Source organism: Anomaloglossus baeobatrachus, chromosome 10, assembly GCF_048569485.1.
Source record: "Anomaloglossus baeobatrachus isolate aAnoBae1 chromosome 10, aAnoBae1.hap1, whole genome shotgun sequence".
Lineage (NCBI taxonomy): Eukaryota > Metazoa > Chordata > Amphibia > Anura > Aromobatidae > Anomaloglossus > Anomaloglossus baeobatrachus.
This window is the reverse complement of record NC_134362.1, coordinates 1618177-1640194: the sequence shown is the minus strand read 5'-3', so window position 1 is coordinate 1640194 and position 22018 is coordinate 1618177. Positions and strand designations below refer to the sequence as shown.

Genomic DNA, 22018 nt, shown 5'->3' with positions numbered 1-22018 from the left:
GATGCAGCCAAGAGGTCCATGATCCCTCTGGATGATCTGCAGAGATCTACAGCTGAGGGGGGAGAGTCTGTCCATAGGACAACAATCAGTCGTACACTGCACAAATCTGGCCTTTATGGAAGAGTGGCAAGAAGAAAGCCATTTCTCAAGGATATCCATAATAAAAAGTGTTGTTTACAGTTTGCCACAAGCCACCTGGAGACACCAAACATGTGGAAGAAAGTGCTCTGGTCACATGAAACCAAAATCCAACTATTTGGGCACAATGCCAAACGATATGTTTGCCGTAAAAGCAACACAGCTCATCACCCTGAACACACCATCCCTGCTGTCAAACATGGTGGTGGCAGCATCATGGTTTGGGCCTGCTTTTCTTCAGCAGGGACAGGGAAGATGGTGAAAATTGATGGGAAAATGGATGGAGCCAATACAGGACCATTCTTGAAGAAAACCTGTTGGAGTCTGCAAAAGACCCGAGACTGGGACGGAGATTTGTCTTCCAACAAGACAATGATCCCAAACATAAAGCAAAATCTACAATGGAAGGTTCACAAATAACCGTATCCAGGTGATAGAATGGCCAAGTCACAGTCCAGACCTGAACCTAATCGAGAACCTGTGGAAAGAGCTGAAAACTGCTGCTCATATACGCCTCCATCCAACCTCACTCAGCTCCAGCTGTTTACAAAGGAAGAATGGGCGAGAATTTCAGCTCTCCATGTGCAAAACTGATAGACACATCCCCCAAGAGACTGCAGCTGTAATCACAGCAAAAGGGGCGCTACAAAGGATTCACTTACACGGGATGAATAATATTGCATGCCCCAATGTTTTTTTTTGTTTGTTTGTTTTAAGCTTAAAATCTAATATATAAAGCTGTATGTGTGTATGTATGTGTATGTGTATATGTGTGTGTGTGTCCGGGATTGGCATCTGTACCGTCGCAGCTACAGCCACAAAATTTTGCACACTCCCACTTCTGGACCCCGAGAGTGTCATAGGCTATGTTTTGATGAAACGCAACATGCATTTCATGTAGAACCCGATATCCTATGGGTAACTGTTGATATATATTGTACTGTCTTTTGCAAAGACTCAATCCCGACATGGAACTTTCTCTACTGTGTATATATGTATATTGTCTCTATAAATAAGTGAAAATGTATTATATTGTAAATAGTGATCACATTTGTTTTACCATTTTTTCAGTGTAAAGTGGCGTGAAGAAGGCCTACGTTTAGGTCGAAACGTCCCCCTCCACTTGAATTTGTTCACAAATAAAACACAAAAAAACCTTTTGACTTAAAAAACGAATCTGTTGGTTTCTTTTTCTACCTTATCTTGAATGAGAGTGCAGTGTTTGAATTTGTATACTATAGTCTGGACCCTGGTCCACTCACTAGCACCTCAAACCCCCCTCATTTATTGCTGTGTGCACACCATATACCTATAGTCTAGAACTTCAGAAGAATGCGCAACCACGCCCATATATGGAATTTTGGCGTGTCACAATGCAGACAGGGAAAGAGGCAGACACAGACAGGGAAAGAGGCAGACACAGACAGGGAAAGAGGCAGACACAGACAGGGAAAGAGGCAGACACAGACAGGGAAAGAGGCAGACACAGACAGGGAAAGAGGCAGACACAGACAGGGAAAGAGGCAGACACAGGGAAAGAAACAGACAGGGAAAGTGACAGAGATAGACAGACAGGGAAAGAGATTGAGACAGATGGAGAAAGAGACAGAGACAGTCAGAGACAGACAGGGAAAGAGACAGACAGACAAAGAGATATATACAGAGGGGGAGACAGACAGAGAATGGGAGAGAAACAGAGAGACAGTTACTATCCCGGGCGTTAATACATTCTATTTATGCATTATATCCCGGGAATGTTAATAAATTCATTTTATTTTGTTAACAACAGTTATTAACCCGGACGAAGCCGGGTAGTACAGCTAGTAAGCAATACATTTCGTTCACCTTCACAGTTGTGTCCCACTTGTTGTTGATTCTTCACCAGAACATTAACATTTTTATCTTTATGTTTGAAGCCTGAAATGTGGGGAAAGGTTGAAAAATTCAAGCGGGCTGAATACTTTCGCAAGGCACTGTATTTACTGATAAATCTAAAAGTAACCTATGGAAAAACGGTCCCATTACTAAGAAGAAAAAATGCCATAAACATGCTCCAGGCAGTATGTCGCTGGCAGCACCTTCCTGGCAGTATGTCGCTGGCAGCACCTTCCTGGCAGTATGTCACTGGCAGCACCTTCCTGGCAGTACAGTCATGGCCAAAAGTTTTGAGAATGACACAAAAATGATATTTTCACATGATCTGTTGCCCTCTGGTTTTTAAGTGTTTGTCTGATGTTTACATCACATACAGAAATATAATTGCAATCATATTATGAGACCAAAAGGTTATATTGACAGTTAGAATCAGTTAATGCAGCAAGTGAATATTTGCAGCGTTGACCCTTCTGCAGTTCTCCCTGGCATGCTCTCAATCAACTTCTGGAGCAAATCCTGACTGATAGTTGTCCATTCTTGTATAAACAATGCTTGCATGTTGCCAGAATTTGTTGGTTTTTGTTTGTCCACCCGTCTCTTGATGATTGGCCACAAGTTCTCAATGGGATTAAGATCTGGGGAGTTTCCAGGCCATGGACCCAAAATCTCTGTTTTGTTCCATGAGCCATTTAGTGATCCCCTTTGCTTTATGGCAAGGTGCTCCATCATGCTGGAAAAGACATTGTTGGGCGCCAAACTGCTCTTGGACAGTTGGGAGAAGTTGCTCTTGGAGGACATTCTGGTACCATTCTTTATTCATGGCTGTGTTTTTAGGCCAGACTGTGAGTGGTGCGATTCCCTTGGCTGAGAAGCAACCCCACACATGAATGGTTTCAGGATGCTTAACAGTTGGCATGAGACAAGACTGGTGCTAGCGCTCACCTCTTCTTCTCCTAATAAGCTGTTTTCCAGATGTCCCAAACAATCGAAGAGTGGATTCATCTGAGAAAATGACTTTCCCCCAGTCCTCAGCAGTCCACTCCCTGTACCTTTTGCAGAATATCAGTCGGTCCCTGATGCTTTTTCTGGAGAGAAGTGGCTTCTTTGCTGCCCTCCTTGAAACCAGGCCTTGCTCAAGCACTCTCCGCCTCACGGTGCGTGCAGAAGCACTCACACCAGCCTGCTGCCATTGCTGAGCTAGCTCGCCACTGCTGGTACTCCCATCCTGCAGCTGAAACAGGTTTAAGATACGGTCCTGGCGTTTGCTGGTCCTTCTTGGGCGCCCTGGAGCCTTTTTGGCAACAATGGAAGCTCTCTCCTTGAAGTTCTTGATGATGCGATAGATTGTTGACTGAGGTGCAATCTTTGTAGCTGCGATACTCTTCCTTGTTAGGCCATTTTTGTGCAGAGCAATGATGGCTGCACATGTTTCTTTAGAGATAACCATGGTTAACTGAAGAGAAACAATGATACCAAGCACCAGCCTCCTTTTAAAGTGTCCAGTGGTGTCATTCTTACTTAATCATGACTGATCGCCAGCCCTGTCCTCATCAACACCCACACCTGTGTTACTGGAACAATCACTAAAACAATGTTAGCTGCTCCTTTTAAGGTAGGAATGCAATGATGTTGAAATGTGTTTTGGGGGTTAAAGTTCATTTTCTTTGCCAATATTGACTTTGCAAGTAATTGCTGTTAAGCTGATCACTCTTTATGACATTCTGGAGTATATGCAAATTGCCATTAGAAAAACTTAAGCAGTAAACTTTGTAAAAATTAATATTTGTAGCATTCTCAAAACTTTATTGCAGGCGGCACCTTCCCGGCAGTATATTGCAGGCGGCACCTTCCCGGCAGTATGTCGCTGGCGGCACCTTCCCGGCAGTATGTCGCTGGCGGCACCTTCCCGGCAGTATGTCGCTGGCGGCACCTTCCCGGCAGTATGTCGCTGGCGGCACCTTCCCGGCAGTATGTCGCTGGCGGCACCTTCCCGGCAGTATGTCGCTGGCGGCACCTTCCCGGCAGTATGTCGCTGGCGGCACCTTCCCGGCAGTATGTCGCTGGCGGCACCTTCCCGGCAGTATATTTTAGGCCGCACCTTCCCGGCAGTATATTTTAGGCCGCACCTTCCCGGCAGTATATTGCAGGTGGCACCTTCCCGGCAGTATATTGCAGGCGGCACCTTCCCGGCAGTATATTGCAGGCGGCACCTTCCCTGCGATAATGTGCTGAGGTTCCTCCTCCTGATTGGCCAACAGAAATGACCGTGACAGCACATCAGCCTTGATGTTCTCATCAGAGCGGAAATGCAGAATGAAGTCAAAGCGGGCGGATAACAGCGACCACCAGGCTTGGTGCGGATTCAACCTCTGAGCCGACTGGATATAAGCCAGGTTCTTGTGGTTGGTGAAAATGATGACTGGATGCACAGCTCCTTCCAAAAGGTATCAGCACTCTTCCATGGCCAATTTGATTGCCAGCAATTCTCGGTCGCCAGTCGAGTAATTTCATCCCACCAGAAAGAAAGCCCTGGAAAAGAATCCACAAGTTACTGTTTTACCCATAGCTGACTTCTGCGTGAGGACCACCCCGGCACCAGAGGACGAAGCATCCACCTCCAAGATAAACTGCTTGCTAGTCTCTGGTGTATGCAGCGCCGGAGCCGAAGAGTAGGCCTGCTTGAGGGAGCTAAAGCCATCTTGTATGCACCACAGAGGTTGAGCTTGGAGAATATCCTGGAACCTAGGAGTCGGTCAAACAATTCCGGTATAAGCTGTAGCAGGTACTTGTTCTTGACCATGATTTGATTGACACCGCTGTAGTCGATATGTGGCTGAAGAAACAGTCTCCGGTCGGTGAGGAAGACTTTTGAATTAAACCTCTTGCCAGGTTCTCCTTTATGTACTCGGACATAGCCTGGGTCTTGGCCTGAGACAGAGGATAAATATGACCAGAGGGAGGAGTAGACCCAGGGCATAGGTCGATAGGGCAGTCGTACTGTCTGTGTGGCGGCAGAGTCTCGGCCTCTTTCTTTTCAAAGACATCCTCATAGGCCCAGTAGGCAAACCGCAGACCCGAAAGGTTAGAGGGTCTCAAAGGCGGTCGAGGAGGTTGCACGGAAACAAGACAACTTTCGTGGCAGCTGTGACCCCCACATGAGCATGTCTCCAGATCTCCAGTCCAGCACTGTTTCATGCTTCCGAAGACGCAGTATGCCCAGTAACAGCGGATGCGACATTCCCAAAAGAACGTGGAAGGTGATTCTCTCCATAAGCAGCATTCTGTCGTGGTGTCTCCAGACTATTTCCATTGCAGAGTGTGGCAGGCAATCTGATGTTTCTTAGTTGCTCAGCCAGAGTCGTTGACTGTTTTGTGCTCTCTGCTCTTCGGTTTAGCAGGAGTTAATCCCTGCTGGCTGGTGAGTGGCTGCTGGGGTCACCGGTTGCTGATATCCTATCACAGCCGCCTCCACTATTTTATAGATTTGGAACATAGTCTCACATGCTGAAGATAGCTCTAGCTCTGCTCCAGCATTATCGGTCTTTCTGCGTGGTGACCCAGCTGTTGGTGAACTGTTTGCTATTTGGTGTGATGTGGATATACTCTTGTTGTCTGTTTATTTCCTCCCTGAGCACGTATTGTCTTTTCCCCTGTGTGCTTGCAGTGAGTTCGAGCTTAGATTTTCCTCTGTCTGTCAGTATTTGTGGGATTCTTTACTCCGGTCCCAGCCCGCCCCGAGGGGAAGGGGGGAGGGGGTGTTAGACCAGTGCTGCTCAGAAGTGAGGGTCATGATGGCAGTCCAGGCCTGGCTACCATCGAGCTTACCCCTGGAATAAGGAATAATTAAGGGCTTCCTAATCTTAGGTCAGTCTAGGTGCCCATACCCCTCGTTACCATGACAATACCCATGACACATTCCCACACGTAGGACAACTTCCTTGGTGACGAACTGGATGGCCTCGGGCAGAGGCTTTCTCTCCACCGCCAGCCCAGTAATGGGAGTTTGCAGCTGACAAACAGGAATCTAGTACCGATCCACTATAATCTGTTGTCTGAAATTCTTGTCAGGACCAGAGTCCAGAAGAGCCACTTCAGAGAACCACTGGTTACGGACACTGTGATATATAGAGGTGAAGAGTACTTGCAATCACCTAGGGTAGCCTCTCCTACTGACCCTAGGAAGGGAAGTTTCCTGGCTTCTTGGGGCAGAAGCGGATTAGGTGCATAGGACTTCCGTAGTAGAAGCACCCTTCAATGGTGCGACGGATCTCCCAGCAGCGGCAGGCTGGACGTACATGATCTATCTCCATGAGCTCGAAGGATACAGCAGGAATTACTGGTAGTGGTGTAGCACCCACGGGGCAAAGGGGTCAATTGGCTCACCTTTACTCATTGCCGAGCCGGTGATACAGGTCTCTGCGAAGTCACGGGTGGCCTGTCCCGGTTCCGTGGCCCCAAGGCGTACAGTGAAAGGGAAGGGTGTTGGAGGTGGTTGATGGAAGTTGTCATGACGCCACCTACGGTATGCGGCCAGGGATTAGCCACCGCTGCGTTTGCTGTCCTATGGGGCAGATGGTAATGTCACAGCCGAGATGGTTCTTCTCCCCACAGGTGGAGCGGGCCCCAGGGGACGAAGAAGAGGGCTGGAGTCTTGGCCGTTGGCGCCAAGGCACAGCGACGGCGCTAGTAATAAGATGCTGAGGCAGCGGTTGCGGTTCCAGGTATTTTACTCACAAGCGGGTACGCTGCCCTGGAGGCCTCAACTGATCCCTGGCTGGTCGGATGTTAAGTCCACTATGGCAGTCTGTGGGCCCTTCCTTGTTGCGCTCTCTCTGTGTCGGATTCCCGTGTCTTGAAGCACTTGGGGACCCCAATATTCGTCTAAAGTCTCAAGTGTCTCATCCCGTATGCAGGTGGCACGGACCCTCGCCGTGGGGCCTGGCTACAATCCCGATCCCAAGTCCTATATGTCACTTTGCTCCAGGAACTAGTCGTGGCCAGGGAAATATGCGATCTCCCTGTCCTGCAGAATTTGGTGATCCAACTTAAAGTCTGTATCGCCCTAGGGCTCTGCACCCTGATCAGCGCCTATCTTGGGGAACAGTTAAGCTCACTTCCAGGCGACTGTTAGTTCTCCTTTGTCCCACAGGCACTACCAATATTGAGCTCTTCTCCTATCTGTGTCTCCAGCCTTCTCCCAGTCTAGTCAGGTCTCCCTTGGGAAGCTCTTAAGCACGCTCCTGAAGGACCTTATTCTTGCAATGTCCCAGTCTATTCTAACTTGAATGTCTCTGTGTTCCTGTATTTCTCCAGTGCTCCCCCTCCCTCCTGATGACTCTCAGTGGCTGGGAAAAACCTGTTGTTATGGTGACCACCTTTGTCCCAGTTCCTGTGGGGACCACCTGACTGTATGTGTTGTGAAAGTGTGTTGTGTAAGTGAGAAACTCCAGACATTAACCTCCTCCTTACCGGGATGAATACTGCACCTTCAAGTAATAATAATAATTAATTAATAATAATTTTATTCATTTATATAGCGCTATTAATTCCACAGCGCTTTACATACATTTGCAACACTGTCCCCATTGAGGCTCTCAATCTAGAGTCCCTATCTGTATGTCTTTGGAGTGTGGGAGGAAACCGGAGTACCCGGAGGAAACCCACGCAAACACGGGGAGAACATACAAACTCCTTGCAGATGGTGTCCTTGGTGGGATTTCAACCCAGGACCCCAGCGCTGCAAGACTGCAGTGCTAACCACTGAGCCCCGTAGTAGGTGCAGTACCCTGTGGCGACTGAATCCTGAGAGGTGCCACAGTGGCACAAGGGGCCTCTGGAATGAAGGAGCCAGGCGCAACAACCTCTTCTCATGGTTCGACTCTGCATCATTCTTGGAACCGAAGGTCGATGCGGATAGCCCTAGTGATACTAGATCGTCCAGAGAAGATGGCAGGTCTCGACCCGCCAGCTTGTCCTTAATCCTTCCAGCTTTTCCTAGCGTCACGAATAGGATTCGAAATCCAATGGGGTTTCCATTGGATTGTGAACCCTGTTGATGACACCAGGAAAAGGTGAACTTTCCCACCCCCGGTAGACCTCTGATGTCATGGTGGTGGGTCCGAGTGGCAATGTGTCCATATCAGGGGCGTGCAACAGGCTTTAGTAATGGCGGTTTAACAATAGTATTTAAAAGGGGGAGAGAAAAAATTAAATAAATAAACAAATAAGGAGTTTGTGATGCCAGTTGGGATGTTCGGCTGTGGTATGGCCGGGCACTGCTGGTGGGCCCCAGGAGTTAGATCGTGATGCGCAGTGTCGGACGGTTGTCCTTTTTCCTGCCCCCACTCAACTAGGGCTGGTTCCTGGGGATGGTGAGGTAGGAACGGCGCAGCAGAGAATAATTCAGCCAGAGACAGGACAGGAATCTTTCACCTGTTACTGACGCTCTGCAGAACAGTCTGGAATATTCCTCACAGCATTCACAATTATGACAGTTCTTCCTGCCCCAATGAGAGTTTTGCTCCTCTGCTGTGTGGTGGTCGTGGATTTTTTCTGCTACTACTTTCCTACCTGGGAGAAGGTGTCTTGAAGTCCTAGGATTTTCAAGACAAGAAAACTCTGCATTTTTAATCCCTTCCAGCGAGCAGGCGACTTGCATCCTGAAGGAAAACTCATTATTTCTTCTAGAAGTTTCCAGACTTAAACGGGTCACTGAGCTCCTGAGCAATTCACTGCTCCTTATAAAAAGGTTAATAGCAGTCTCTCAGTTTGCCACTGACCTTGAAAGTCCTGGTGGCCTAGGGACTGATACCCTGCCAATGTGTAGCTGCCCCTCCAGATGTTTTATCAGTTACCTCAGGATAGGACATCTCCACTCTCCCTTTCACCTCACACAGACTTCCACTCCACCTGTCTCTAAATTTGTGCCCACAAGCCTTATCATCAGCTCAGATGACCGGCCCCACTAAGGGAGTGGGGGATAATGTGTGCATGTGGTGAGCGGCCCCAGTGTGGAAGTGGAGGAGAATGTGTGTGTATGTGGTGACCAGCCCCAGTAAGGGAGGGGGGGAGAATGTGTGTATGTGGTAACCAGCCCCAGTAAGGGAGTGTGGGTGAATGTGTGTATGCGGTGAGCGGCCCCAGTAATGGAGTGTGGGTGAATGTGTGTATGTGGTGACCGGCCCCAGTAATGGAGTGTGGGGAAATGTGTGTATGTGGTGACCTGCCCCAGTAATGGAGTGTGGGCAAATGTGTGTATGCGGTGAGCGGCCCCAGTAATGGAGTGTGGGTGAATGTGTGTATGTGGTGACCAGCCCCAGTAAGGGAGGGGAGGAGAATGTGTGTATGTGGTAACCAGCCCCAGTAAGGGAGTGTGGGTGAATGTGTGTATGCGGTGAGCGGCCCCAGTAATGGAGTGTGGGTGAATGTGTGTATGTGGTGACCGGCCCCAGTAATGGAGTGTGGGGAAATGTGTGTATGTGGTGACCTGCCCCAGTAATGGAGTGTGGGCAAATGTGTGTATGCGGTGAGCGGCCCCAGTAATGGAGTGTGGGTGAATGTGTGCATGTGGTGAGCGGCCCCAGTAAAAGAGTGGGGGAAAATGTGTGCATGTGGTGAGCGGCCCCAGTGTGGGAGTGGAGGAGAATGTGTGTGTATGTGGTGAGCGTCCCCAGTAAGGGAGTGTGGGCAAATGTGTGTATGTGGTGAGTGGCCCCAGTAAGGGAGTGTGGGCAAATGTGTGTATGTGGTGAGCGTCCCCAGTAAGGGAGTGTGGGCAAATGTGTGTATGTGGTGAGCGGCCCCAGTAAGGGAGTGTGGGCAAATGTGTGTATGTGGTGAGCGGCCCCAGTAAGGGAGTGTGGGCAAATGTGTGTATGTGGTGAGCGGCCCCAGTAAGGGAGTGTGGGTGAATGTGTGTATGTGGTGAGCGGCCCCAGTAAGGGAGTGTGGGCAAATGTGTGTATGTGGTGAGCGGCCCCAGTAAGGGAGTGTGGGCAAATGTGTGTATGTGGTGAGCGGCCCCAGTAAGGGAGTGTGGGCAAATGTGTGTATGTGGTGAGCGGCCCCAGTAAGGGAGTGTGGGTGAATGTGTGTATGTGGTAACCAGCCCCAGTAAGGGAGTGTGGGGGAACGTGTGTGTATGTGGTGAGCGGCCCCAGTAAGGGAGTGTGGGTGAATGTGTGTATGTGGTGACCGGCCCCAGTGTGGGAGTGGAGGAGAATGTGTGTATGTGGTGACCAGCCCCAGTAAGGGAGTGTGGGGGAATGTGTGTGTATGTGGTGAGCGGCCCCAGTAAGGGAGTGTGGGTGAATGTGTGTATGTGGTGAGCGGCCCCAGTAAGGGAGTGTGGGGGAACGTGTGTGTATGTGGTGAGTGGCCCCAGTAAGGGAGTGTGGGTGAATGTGTGTATGTGGTGACCGGCCCCAGTAAGGGAGTGTGGGTGAATGTGTGTATGTGGTAACCAGCCCCAGTAAGGGAGTGTGGGGGAATGTGTGTATGTGGTAACCAGCCCCAGTAATGGAGTGTGGGGGAATGTGTGTGTATGTGGTGACCAGCCCCAGTAAGGGAGTGTGGGTGAATGTGTGTATGTGGTAACCAGCCCCAGTAAGGGAGTGTGGGGGAATGTGTGTTTATGTGGTGAGCGGCCCCAGTAAGGGAGTGTGGGGGAATGTGTGTATGTGGTAACCAGCCCCAGTAAGGGAGTGTGGGGGAATGTGTGTGTATGTGGTGAGCGGCCCCAGTAAGGGAGTGTGGGTGAATGTGTGTATGTGGTGACCGGCCCCAGTGTGGGAGTGGAGGAGAATGTGTGTATGTGGTGACCAGCCCCAGTAAGGGAGTGTGGGGGAATGTGTGTGTATGTGGTGAGCGGCCCCAGTAAGGGAGTGTGGGTGAATGTGTGTATGTGGTGACCGGCCCCAGTGTGGGAGTGGAGGAGAATGTGTGTATGTGGTAACCAGCCCCAGTAAGGGAGTGTGGGTGAATGTGTGTATGTGATAACCAGCCCCAGTAAGGGAGTGTGGGGGAATGTGTGTATGCGGTGACCAGCCCCAGTAATGGAGTGTGGGGGAATGTGTGTATGTGGTAACCAGCCCCAGTAAGGGAGTGTGGGGGAATGTGTGTGTATGTGGTGAGCGGCCCCAGTAAGGGAGTGTGGGTGAATGTGTGTATGTGGTAACCAGCCCCAGTAAGGGAGTGTGGGGGAATGTGTGTGTATGTGGTGAGCGGCCCCAGTAAGGGAGTGTGGGTGAATGTGTGTATGTGGTGACCGGCCCCAGTGTGGGAGTGGAGGAGAATGTGTGTATGTGGTGACCAGCCCCAGTAAGGGAGTGTGGGGGAATGTGTGTGTATGTGGTGAGCGGCCCCAGTAAGGGAGTGTGGGTGAATGTGTGTATGTGGTGACCGGCCCCAGTGTGGGAGTGGAGGAGAATGTGTGTATGTGGTAACCAGCCCCAGTAAGGGAGTGTGGGTGAATGTGTGTATGTGGTAACCAGCCCCAGTAAGGGAGTGTGGGGGAATGTGTGTGTATGTGGTGATCGGCCCCAGTAAGGGAGTGTGGGTGAATGTGTGTATGTGGTAACCAGCCCCAGTAAGGGAGTGTGGGGGAATGTGTGTGTATGTGGTGAGCGGCCCCAGTAAGGGAGTGTGGGTGAATGTGTGTATGTGGTGAGCGGCCCCAGTAAGGGAGTGTGGGGGAATGTGTGTGTATGTGGTAACCAGCCCCAGTAAGGGAGTGTGGGTGAATGTGTGTATGTGGTAACCAGCCCCAGTAAGGGAGTGTGGTGGAATGTGTGTATGGGGTGACCGGCCCCAGTAAGGGAGTGTGGGTGAATGTGTGTATGTGGTGACCGGTCCCAGTAAGGGAGTGTGGGGGAATGTGTGTGTATGTGGTGAGCGGCCCCAGTAATGGAGTGTGGGTGAATGTGTGTATGTGGTGACCGGCCCCAGTAAGGGAGTGTGGGGGAATGTGTGTGTATGTGGTGAGCGGCCCCAGTAAGGGAGTGTGGGTGAATGTGTGTGTATGTGGTGAGCGGCCCCAGTAAGGGAGTGTGGGGGAATGTGTGTGTATGTGGTGAGCGGCCCCAGTAAGGGAGTGTGGGGGAATGTGTGTGTATGTGGTGAGCGGCCCCAGTAAGGGAGTGTGGGGGAATGTGTGTGTATGTGGTGAGCGGCCCCAGTAAGGGAGTGTGGGGGAATGTGTGTGTATGTGGTGAGCGGCCCCAGTAAGGGAGTGTGGTGGAATGTGTGTATGGGGTGACCGGCCCCAGTAAGGGAGTGTGGGTGAATGTGTGTATGTGGTGACCGGTCCCAGTAAGGGAGTGTGGGGGAATGTGTGTGTATGTGGTGAGCGGCCCCAGTAATGGAGTGTGGGTGAATGTGTGTATGTGGTAACCAGCCCCAGTAAGGGAGTGTGGGGGAATGTGTGTGTATGTGGTGAGCGGCCCCAGTAAGGGAGTGTGGGTGAATGTGTGTATGTGGTAACCAGCCCCAGTAAGGGAGTGTGGGTGAATGTGTGTATGTGGTAACCAGCCCCAGTAAGGGAGTGTGGGTGAATGTGTGTATGTGGTAACCAGCCTCAGTAAGGGAGTGTGGGTGAATGTGTGTATGTGGTAACCAGCCCCAGTAAGGGAGTGTGGGGGAATGTGTGTGTATGTGGTGAGCGGCCCCAGTAATGGAGTGTGGGTGAATGTGTGTATGTGGTAACCAGCCCCAGTAAGGGAGTGTGGGGGAATGTGTGTGTATGTGGTGAGCGGCCCCAGTAATGGAGTGTGGGTGAATGTGTGTATGTGGTAACCAGCCCCAGTAAGGGAGTGTGGGGGAATGTGTGTGTATGTGGTGAGCGGCCCCAGTAAGGGAGTGTGGGTGAATGTGTGTATGTGGTAACCAGCCCCAGTAAGGGAGTGTGGGGGAATGTGTGTGTATGTGGTGAGCGGCCCCAGTAAGGGAGTGTGGGTGAATGTGTGTATGTGGTAACCAGCCCCAGTAAGGGAGTGTGGGGGAATGTGTGTGTATGTGGTGAGCGGCCCCAGTAAGGGAGTGTGGGTGAATGTGTGTATGTGGTAACCAGCCCCAGTAAGGGAGTGTGGGGGAATGTGTGTGTATGTGGTGAGCGGCCCCAGTAAGGGAGTGTGGGTGAATGTGTGTATGTGGTAACCAGCCCCAGTAAGGGAGTGTGGGGGAATGTGTGTGTATGTGGTGAGCGGCCCCAGTAAGGGAGTGTGGGTGAATGTGTGTATGTGGTAACCAGCCCCAGTAAGGGAGTGTGGGGGAATGTGTGTGTATGTGGTGAGCGGCCCCAGTAAGGGAGTGTGGGTGAATGTGTGTATGTGGTAACCAGCCCCAGTAAGGGAGTGTGGCGACTAGGCACAGGATGCTACACAAACCTTCCCAGAATGCAGCCACCTGAGCTTTGTTTTTCCAGCAGTGTGGAGGACATGGTGTGGATCTGGATAGCATACTGGCCTATGGAGAGGCTTGCTTGGCGGAGTCTGAGCAGTGAGGATACGGCTGAGGAGATTTGGCCCAGCTCATCCCACACCTTGCAGAATGTCGCCAAGAAGGCCGTCAGACTCTGAATGATCGGATAATTTCTCTCCTATAATGGATCGATCCACACCAGAGCTTTGACACTTCATAGAGGCCACCTTGGTCCGATCGAGGGGAATAGGTGCTGCAGCAGCTTGAAGTGCAGGGAGCACTGGTTTATGAAGCCTTTGCTTAATTAAGGATCGCTGATAATGCATGAAGGGGACTTCATATAACAATAAATTCACTGCACTCGATTTGTAAATTTGCCAGAAGGTGAAAAAACATTTATTTAATCATGTGATCAAGCAACATCCAACGACGTTTCGACCTGCCTGGGTCTTAGTCAAGTTGCTGTATAGTAGGTGACTGAGGGGTGAAGGATGATGTGCCCTGAAGCACGGGAGTATATGAAAAAGTGCCTTGGAGATAAGTATGTTATGCAGGCGCAGCAGCGCTATTGCTGTTTGAATCTCGTGTCCTCACATCATCCTTCACCCCTCAGTCACCTACTATACAGCAACTTGACTAAGGCGGGCTTTGTACACTACGACATCGCAGGTGCGATGTCGGTGGGGTCAAATCGAAAGTGACGCACATCCGGCGTCACTTGCGATGTCGTAGTGTGTAAATCCTAGATGATACGATGAACGAGCGCAAAATCGTCGTCATCGTATCATCGCTGCAGCCTCCGACATTTCCATAATGCCGGGGGAGCGACAGGTACGATGTAGTTCCTCGTTCCTGCGGCCGCACACATCGCTGTGTGTGAAGCCGCAGGAGCGAGGAACTTCACCTTACCTGCCTCCCGGCTGCAATGAGAAGGACGGAGGTGGGCGGGATGTTTACATCCTGCTCATCTCCGCCCCTCCACTTCAATTGGCCGCCTGCCGTGTGACGTCACTGTGACGCCGCACGACCCGCCCCCTAAGGAAGGAGGCGGGTCGCCGGCCAGAGCGACGTCGCACGGCAGGTATGTGCGTGTAAAGCTGCCGTAGCGATAATAATCGCTACGCCAGCTTTCACTATATATCGAACGTGCGACGGGGGCGGGACTATCGCTGCAGCATCGGTAACACATTGTTATCGATGTCGCAGCGTGCAAAGCCCGCCTAAGACCCAGGCAGGTCGAAACGTCGTTGGATGTTGCTTGATCACATGATTAAATAAATGTTTTTTCACCTTCTGGCAAATTTACAAATCGAGTGCAGTGAATTTATTGTTATATGACTTCAGGGCATTGCCCTCTTTTCACGTGCACCGCCAGCCTCTTTAAATTGAGTGCAGACCATTGTTATGTCATCATGAAGGGGACTTCAAACGGAGCCGGTACTTGGACCCGGACTTGCTGCTGGGGTAGGACCCGCAGCCAGTACCGCATTTGAGAAAGACATGGCCTGGAAGCGGCATCCAGAGGCTGTAGACGAGTCAGCATCCATTTCTGTTCTTCACATTACCATACAACTTCTTGCTGTAAACCGGCGAATTGAGCGGGGTCGGGGCCAGCGGGATCCATGGCCTGGGCAAACTGTTATACTTGCGGGGCGAGCACTGTTTAGTGGGTCCACTGGACCAAAGGTACCACTCGCTTGCCTGGAGGAGTGAACTGGACCGGCCACCGAGTCTTCACTACGGCCTCAGGAAGAGACAGCAGGTTCACACACTGGTAAGCAGCCAGCAGAGGGCAGCCCCAGGGGATTGCCTACGCCAGCAGCTGGCACCAAGGACACAGTACAGACCCTGGGACTAGCCGCAGCGGGCAGAATGGTGACTCCTCCAGGATAGATGGTTCTGAGCGGCGGCCGGCATGGATACTTGCAGCAGCTGGTATGGGATGCACAGCCGCTGATGGCAGCAGTGTATAGATACGCCTATAAATAATCTGACAGGAAAGTAATGACTATGCTCCTCCACTAGATGGCAGCAGTGTATAGCTATGCCTATAAATAGAATGACAGGAAAGTAATGACTATGCTCCTCCACTAGATGGCAGCAGTGTATAGCTATGCCTATAAATAATCTGACAGGAAAGTAATGGCTATGCTCCTCCACTAGATGGCAGCAGTGTATAGCTATGCTTATAAATAATCTGTCAGGAAAGTAATGGCTATGCTCCTCCACTAGATGGCAGCAGTGTATAGATACGCCTATAACTAATCTGACAGGAAAGTATTGACTATGCTCCTCCACTAGATGGCAGCAGTGTATAGATACGCCTATAAATAATCTGACAGGAAAGTAATGACTATGCTCCTCCACTAGATGGCAGCAGTGTATAGCTATGCCTATAAATAGAATGACAGGAAAGTAATGACTATGCTCCTCCACTAGATGGCAGCAGTGTATAGCTATGCCTATAAATAGAATGACAGGAAAGTAATGGCTATGCTCCTCCACTAGATGGCAGCAGTGTATAGCTATGCCTATAAATAATCTGACAGGAAAGTAATGGCTATGCTCCTCCACTAGATGGCAGCACTGTATAGCTATGCTTATAAATAATCTGTCAGGAAAGTAATGGCTATGCTCCTCCACTAGATGGCAGCAGTGTATAGATACGCCTATAACTAATCTGACAGGAAAGTATTGACTATGCTCCTCCACTAGATGGCAGCAGTGTATAGATACGCCTATAAATAATCTGACAGGAAAGTAATGACTATGCTCCTCCACTAGATGGCAGCAGTGTATAGCTATGCCTATAAATAGAATGACAGGAAAGTAATGACTATGCTCCTCCACTAGATGGCAGCAGTGTATAGCTATGCCTATAAATAGAATGACAGGAAAGTAATGGCTATGCTCCTCCACTAGATGGCAGCAGTGTATAGCTATGCCTATAACTAATCTGACAAGAAAGTAATGGCTATGCTCCTCCACTAGATGGCAGCAGTGTATAGATACGCCTATAAATAATCTGACAGGAAAGTAATGACTATGCTCCTCCACTAGATGGCAGCAGTGTATAGCTATGCCTATAAATAGAATGACAGGAAAGTAATGACTATGCGCCTCCACTAGATGGCAGCAGTGTATAGCTATGCCTATAAATAGAATGACAGGAAAGTAATGGCTATGCTCCTCCACTAGATGGCTGCAGTGTATAGCTATGCCTATAAATAATCTGACAGGAAAGTAATGGCTATGCTCCTCCACTAGATGGCAGCAGTGTATAGCTATGCCTATAAATAGAATGACAGGAAAGTAATGGCTATGCTCCTCCACTAGATGGCAGCACTGTATAGCTATGCCTATAAATAGAATGACAGGAAAGTAATGACTATGCTCCTCCACTAGATGGCAGCAGTGTATAGCTATGCCTATAACTAATCTGACAAGAAAGTAATGGCTATGCTCCTCCACTAGATGGCAGCAGTGTATAGCTATGCCTATAAATAGAATGACAGGAAAGTAATGGCTATGCTCCTCCACTAGATGGCAGCAGTGTATAGCTATGCCTATAAATAGAATGACAGGAAAGTAATGACTATGCTCCTCCACTAGATGGCAGCAGTGTATAGCTATGCCTATAACTAATCTGACAAGAAAGTAATGGCTATGCTCCTCCACTAGATGGCAGCAGTGTATAGCTATGCCTATAAATAGAATGACAGGAAAGTAATGGCTATGCTCCTCCACTAGATGGCAGCAGTGTATAGCTATGCCTATAAATAATCTGTCAGGAAAGTAATGACTATGCTCCTCCACTAGATGGCAGCAGTGTATGGCTATGCCTATAAATAGAATGACAGGAAAGTAATGGCTATGCTCCTCCACTAGATGGCAGCAGTGTATAGCTATGCCTATAAACAGAATGACAGGAAAGTAATGACTATCCTCCTCCACTAGATGGCAGCAGTGTATAGCTATGCCTATAAATAGAATGACAGGAAAGTAATGGCTATGCTCCTCCACTAGATGGCAGCAGTGTATAGCTATGCCTATAAATAGAATGACAGGAAAGTAATGGCTATGCTCCTCCACTAGATGGCAGCAGTGTATAGCTATGCCTATAACTAATCTGACAAGAAAGTAATGGCTATGCTCCTCCACTAGATGGCAGCAGTGTATAGCTATGCCTATAAATAGAATGACAGGAAAGTAATGACTATGCTCCTCCACTAGATGGCAGCAGTGTATAGCTATGCCTATAAATAGAATGACAGGAAAGTAATGACTATGCTCCTCCACTAGATGGCAGCAGTGTATAGCTATGCCTATAAATAATCTGACAGGAAAGTAATGACTATGCTCCTCCACTAGATGGCAGCAGTGTATAGCTATGCCTATAAATAATCTGACAGGAAAGTAATGGCTATGCTCCTCCACTAGATGGCAGCAGTGTATAGATACGCCTATAAATAATCTGACAGGAAAGTAATGACTATCCTCCTCCACTAGATGGCAGCAGTGTATAGCTATGCCTATAAACAGAATGACAGGAAAGTAATGACTATCCTCCTCCACTAGATGGCAGCAGTGTATAGCTATGCCTATAAATAGAATGACAGGAAAGTAATGGCTATGCTCCTCCACTAGATGGCAGCAGTGTATAGCTATGCCTATAACTAATCTGACAAGAAAGTAATGGCTATGCTCCTCCACTAGATGTCAGCAGTGTATAGCTATGCCTATAAATAGAATGACAGGAAAGTAATGACTATGCTCCTCCACTAGATGGCAGCAGTGTATAGCTATGCCTATAAATAGAATGACAGGAAAGTAATGACTATGCTCCTCCACTAGATGGCAGCAGTGTATAGCTATGCCTATAAATAATCTGACAGGAAAGTAATGACTATGCTCCTCCACTAGATGGCAGCAGTGTATAGCTATGCCTATAAATAATCTGACAGGAAAGTAATGACTATGCTCCTCCACTAGATGGCAGCAGTGTATAGCTATGCCTATAAATAGAATGACAGGAAAGTAATGACTATCCTCCTCCACTAGATGGCAGCAGTGTATAGCTATGCCTATAAATAGAATGACAGGAAAGTAATGACTATGCTCCTCCACTAGATGGCAGCAGTGTATAGCTATGCCTATAAATAATCTGACAGGAAAGTAATGACTATCCTCCTCCACTAGATGGCAGCAGTGTATAGCTATGCTTATAAATAGAATGACAGGAAAGTAATGACTATGCTCCTCCACTAGATGGCAGCAGTGTATAGCTATGCCTATAAATAATCTGACAGGAAAGTAATGACTATGCTCCTCCACTAGATGGCAGCAGTGTATAGCTATGCCTATAAATAGAATGGCAGGAAAGAAATGGCTATGCTCCTCCACTAGATGGCAGCAGTATATAGCTATGCCTATAAATAGACTGACAGGAAAGTAATGGTTATGCTCCTCCACTAGATGGCAGCAGTGTATAGCTATGCCTATAAATAGAATGACAGGAAAGTAATGGCTATGCTCCTCCACTAGATGGCAGCAGTGTATAGCTATGCCTATAAATAATCTGACAGGAAAGTAATGACTATCCTCCTCCACTAGATGGCAGCAGTGTATAGCTATGCCTATAAATAGAATGACAGGAAAGTAATGGCTATGCTCCTCCACTAGATGGCAGCAGTGTATAGCTATGCCTATAAATAATCTGACAGGAAAGTAATGACTATGCTCCTCCACTAGATGGCAGCAGTATATAGCTATGCCTATAAATAGAATGACAGGAAAGTAATGACTATGCTCCTCCACTAGATGGCAGCAGTATATAGCTATGCCTATAAATAATCTGACAGGAAAGTAATGACTATCCTCCTCCACTAGATGGCAGCAGTGTATAGCTATGCCTATAAATAGAATGACAGGAAAGTAATGACTATGCTCCTCCACTAGATGGAAGCAGTGTATAGCTATGCCTATAAATAGAATGACAGGAAAGTAATGACTATCCTCCTCCACTAGATGGCAGCAGTGTATAGCTATGCCTATAAATAATCTGACAGGAAAGTAATGACTATCCTCCTCCACTAGATGGCAGCAGTGTATAGCTATGCCTATAAATAGAATGACAGGAAAGTAATGACTATGCTCCTCCACTAGATGGAAGCAGTGTATAGCTATGCCTATAAATAGAATGACAGGAAAGTAATGACTATGCTCCTCCACTAGATGGCAGCAGTGTATAGCTATGCCTATAAATAGAATGACAGGAAAGTAATGGCTATGGTCCTCCTCTAGATGGCAGCAGTGTATAGCTATGCCTATAAATAATCTGACAGGAAAGTAATGACTATGCTCCTCCACTAGATGGCAGCAGTGTATAGCTATGCTTATAAATAGAATGACAGGAAAGTAATGACTATGCTCCTCCACTAGATGGCAGCAGTGTATAGCTATGCCTATAAATAATCTGACAGGAAAGTAATGGCTATGCTCCTCCACTAGATGGCAGCAGTGTATAGCTATGCCTATAAATAATCTGACAGGAAAGTAATGGCTATGCTCCTCCACTAGATGGCAGCAGTGTATAGCTATGCCTATAAATAGAATGACGGGAAAGTAATGACTATGCTCCTCCACTAGATGGCAGCAGTGTATAGCTATGCCTATAAATAATCTGACAGGAAAGTAATGACTATGCTCCTCCACTAGATGGCAGCAGTGTATAGCTATGCCTATAAATAGAATGAGAGGAAAGTAATGACTATCCTCCTCCACTAGATGGCAGCAGTGTATAGCTATGCCTATAAATAGAATGACAGGAAAGTAATGACTATGCTCCTCCACTAGATGGCAGCAGTGTATAGATACGCCTATAAATAGAATGACAGGAAAGTAATGACTATGCTCCTCCACTAGATGGCAGCAGTGTATAGCTATGCCTATAAATAGAATGACAGGAAAGTAATGACTATGCTCCTCCACTAGATGGCAGCAGTGTATAGCTATGCCTATAAATAATCTGACAGGAAAGTAATGGCTATGCTCCTCCACTAGATGGCAGCAGTGTATAGCTATGCCTATAAATAGAATGACAGGAAAGTAATGACTATGCTCCTCCACTAGATGGCAGCAGTGTATAGCTATGCCTATAAATAACCTGACAGGAAAGTAATGACTATGCTCCTCCACTAGATGGCAGCAGTGTATAGCTATGCCTATAAATAATCTGACAGGAAAGTAATGGCTATGCTCCTCCACTAGATGGCAGCAGTGTATAGCTATGCCTATAAATAGAATGACAGGAAAGTAATGGCTATGCTCCTCCACTAGATGGCAGCAGTGTATAGCTATGCCTATAAATAATCTGACAGGAAAGTAATGACTATGCTCCTCCACTAGATGGCAGCAGTGTATAGCTATGCCTATTAATAGAATGACAGGAAAGTAATGGCTATGCTCCTCCACTAGATGGCAGCAGTGTATAGATACGCCTATAAATAGAATGACAGGAAAGTAATGACTATGCTCCTCCACTAGATGGCAGCAGTGTATAGCTATGCCTATAAATAACCTGACAGGAAAGTAATGACTATGCTCCTCCACTAGATGGCAGCAGTGTATAGCTATGCCTATAAATAATCTGACAGGAAAGTAATGGCTATGCTCCTCCACTAGATGGCAGCAGTGTATAGCTATGCCTATAAATAGAATGACAGGAAAGTAATGGCTATGCTCCTCCACTAGATGGCAGCAGTGTATAGCTATGCCTATAAATAATCTGACAGGAAAGTAATGACTATGCTCCTCCACTAGATGGCAGCAGTGTATAGCTATGCCTATAAATAGAATGACAGGAAAGTAATGGCTATGCTCCTCCACTAGATGGCAGCAGTGTATAGCTATGCCTATAAATAATCTGACAGGAAAGTAATGGCTATGCTCCTCCACTAGATGGCAGCAGTGTATAGCTATGTCTATAAATAGAATGACAGGAAAGTAATGGCTATCCTCCTCCACTAGATGGCAGCAGTGTATAGCTATGCCTATAAATAGAATGACAGGAAAGTAATGGCTATGCTCCTCCACTAGATGGCAGCAGTGTATAGCTATGCCTATAAATAATCTGACAGGAAAGTAATGACTATGCTCCTCCACTAGATGGCAGCAGTGTATAGCTATGCCTATAAATAATCTGACAGGAAAGTAATGGCTATGCTCCTCCACTAGATGGCAGCAGTGTATAGCTATGCCTATAAATAGAATGACAGGAAAGTAATGGCTATCCTCCTCCACTAGATGGCAGCAGTGTATAGCTATGCCTATAAATAGAATGACAGGAAAGTAATGGCTATCCTCCTCCACTAGATGGCAGCAGTGTATAGCTATGCCTATAAATAGAATGACGGGAAAGTAATGACTATGCTCCTCCACTAGATGGCAGCAGTGTATAGCTATGCCTATAAATAGAATGACAGGAAAGTAATGGCTATGCTCCTCCACTAGATGGCAGCAGTGTATAGCTATGCCTATAAATAGAATGACAGGAAAGTAATGGCTATGCTCCTCCACTAGATGGCAGCAG

General features: G+C 48.1%; 1 protein-coding gene across 1 annotated transcript in view; it reads left to right on the top strand.

The window, feature by feature from the left end:
- The window catches only part of OTOG (otogelin), a 595066-nt gene that overhangs the window by 421217 nt on the left and 151831 nt on the right, over positions 1-22018 (top strand). The gene's annotated exons all lie outside the window — the stretch shown is intronic.